This window comes from Ictidomys tridecemlineatus, chromosome 7 (genome assembly GCF_052094955.1).
Source record: "Ictidomys tridecemlineatus isolate mIctTri1 chromosome 7, mIctTri1.hap1, whole genome shotgun sequence".
In the NCBI taxonomy this organism is placed as follows: domain Eukaryota; kingdom Metazoa; phylum Chordata; class Mammalia; order Rodentia; family Sciuridae; genus Ictidomys; species Ictidomys tridecemlineatus.
In genome coordinates, this window is record NC_135483.1 from 16,654,233 (window position 1) to 16,656,998 (window position 2,766).

Consider the following 2,766-nt stretch of genomic DNA (forward strand, 5'->3'; position numbering starts at 1 on the left):
TATTTTTTTTTCACTGTTCCAAAGGTAGAAGAGGCACTAAAGAGCAAAGTGCTGTGCTTTTTAAAACCTGCTGATCGACTTCTCATCTCTAACAGTACTGAAGTTTTGCCAGACCGGTTTATGTATGACAAACCACAAAACATATGCATAAGAAATGCAAACTCTTTTAACTGAGCTAATCCCAGGGTAAAAACTTACTTCTGGAGCAACGCAGCTGTTAAAATCAGTCATATTTACAATTTTTATAAATGAGTTTATTTTAATAAAAACAAGTCACTCAGTGAGCATGATCTTTAAACAGATTTATGTGGGCTGGCACAATCTGCTATGCTAAACATATATGCATATTGCTTAAGTCTGCAACTGGATTTTTCAAGTGGTAACAGTCTTGCTTTGTACAAGGATACTAAGTAATTGGCAGCACTCCAGCTAAGGACACTGTTCTCAGCACTGTGCTATTGAAATAGTTTTCCTGGACAGAATTGCCCTGTGGCAATTGGGAGGATTCTGGGTTGCTGGCATTGAGCAGTGAACCAGGCAGACAGCTTATAGAGAGTAGGAGACCATAAACTCTATAAAGAGGAGGAAAAGTAGAAGAAGAAAAGGATGGGAAGAGAGCAGGAAGGGAAGGAAAAGAGAAAAGTGAAGCTGATTTTCATCAGGCCTATCTAAAGGGTTTCTTTATCTTTGCTGGATCTCTTCTCACCTTTCACACTTTCATGCTCACGTGTTTTGCTCAGCTACTAGATTATAAGCTCTTGGAAAACAGGAATACAGTCATCTTTCCAATTTCATTGGCTTCATATCTGTGATTCAACCAATCACAATCCAGAAAAAGAAAAGGGCATCTGTACTGAACATTCCCAATTTTCTTCTTGTCATTATTGCCCAAATGATATAGTCTATTTGCATAGAATTTTCATTGTACTAGATATTATAAATAACCTAGAGATGATTTAAAGCATGGTGAGGATCTGGGTGGATCATATGCAAATACCATGCCATTTTACATAAGGCACTTGAGCATTGTTGAGATTTTGATCTCTTCAAAGGTTGTAGAACTAATCTCCTGCTAAACTGAGCTTTACTCTCCCACAGTACCTGACATACATGATGCTAAAATCTGAGTGGCTAATTGCATAAATAAAAGAAAAAATTTATGTATTTGAAGTGTTTTCTTATCTTACCTCAGAGTAAGCCCTAAGTATAGGTTATGGGGTGCAGTACTGTCTCTAAGGGGTGTACTGAAATTTTGTGGGGGCAGTTTTTGTCTTTGTAGTTCTCTTATCTGGTGCCCAAAGCATTTACATTACGAAAAACCTATTATTGAGTTATTTTTTTTAAATTGATATCAGTACAGCATTTTACTAAAAACTACTTTGGTTTTTTTGTCTTTATATGATTAGAACATTATACTGATTTCTTAAAATTATTTGTATAAGTAGTTTATATTATGAATTTAATTCCAGGAGAGTGAAGTGGTGTTAAAATTCAAAATTCTTTTTAAGTACAGGGCTTAGCAGGGCAGGATTGAGCTCTTCTGACTAAAAGATCATTAAGCTCTAGCATACGAAGTTTTTAGGATTCTAAGATGCAACCTACAAGAAGCTGGTGTACATTGATTTCAACAATCAGGCTTTCACTTTAAGTAACTGCATATTTGAGGATTAATGTGGCTCAGTGGAGCGCTGCTGTCAAAGCACAAAGGGTCCACGACTGGGATGGGGGTGGGGAAGAACATCGAGGCGCCAAAGAGCTCTCACGCGTCCGGACCGTGAATGTGCGCGTGAATGTGCGCCGAGTTGCCTGGAGGGTGAGTCGTTTCTTTTTGCTTTGGTTTGTATTCTTCATTTTAACAATGATGGGGTGGGGGGAAGGCTGAAGGGAAGGGGAGGGGCGGTGACGCCGTCCGGTTTTCCCGAAAGCCTGGGTCCTCAGCTGGTCCGCTGCGGGGCTGGTTCACACTGAGGCAGTGGGATTTGAAGACCAGGGCTTGGGCAGAACCCTCCAGAAGAGCTCATGAGGGGTAGCAGTGCTTTTGAGGTGCAGAAGGAGCAGAGAAAGACTTCGTCTCGCAGGACGATTTAAAGTGAGGTTGGACTGAACTTTTGGCGTCAACGGTTGCAGCTGCGGCTCATGGTGGACTGGGGGCGAGAAGAGGTGGAGCTGCAGCTGACCCGGGGCGCGGGACTATTGATAGCGGGTAGGGCGTGCGGCTGGAATCTAGACGGGCCCCAGAAAGGCGGGGTTTCTAGTGACAGTAGGCGGGGCTTCTGCAGAAGGGCGTGGCTTGGTATTCCGGCCACCAGGACAGGGTGTTTGCAGTGACAGGGGCATTTCAGAGGAAGACAGCGTGCCCACCGGTCTCATGGCCTGACCATCGCCTTAGGAGGGCGGAGCGCCCCGAAGGCAGGGCTGCCTTCTGGCCCGAGAAGGCACCGGCTTCTGACGATAGCGGGCGGAGCTAGCGCCGGCAAGGGGCGGGGCCGCTTTGAAAGCGGGGAAGGCGGGGCTTATGTTGACAGGGGGGCGGGGCAGTTCCCTACCTCCAGCGGCTCTTCTATGCTGGAGAGTGGCCGGGGTCGGATCCCAGGGGAGCCGCAGGGTCCAGGCGTGGGCAGCCTGGCTCAGCGCGGGGTTGGGGCGCACGGAGGGCCCCGCCTCGGCCAGCTCACTCCCCTTCCCTCCGCCCCGGCTAGCCACTGGGGCGCGCGTCTCTCCTGGCACCCCTACCCCGGGTCCCCGCTCTCTGCTTGGCCGCCGAGC

The 2,766-nt window shown here is 46.9% G+C and overlaps 1 long non-coding RNA gene across 1 annotated transcript; it reads right to left on the reverse strand.

Annotated features, from left to right (window-relative positions):
• Positions 1-232: 232 nt before the first annotated feature.
• LOC120892903 (uncharacterized) lies at positions 233-2,686 on the reverse strand. Its single transcript, XR_005737717.2, has 2 exons — positions 2,547-2,686; positions 233-2,144 (listed from the first exon to the last, which is right to left on the reverse strand). It is a non-coding gene; the product is annotated as an uncharacterized LOC120892903 (long non-coding RNA).
• Positions 2,687-2,766: the final 80 nt, after the last annotated feature.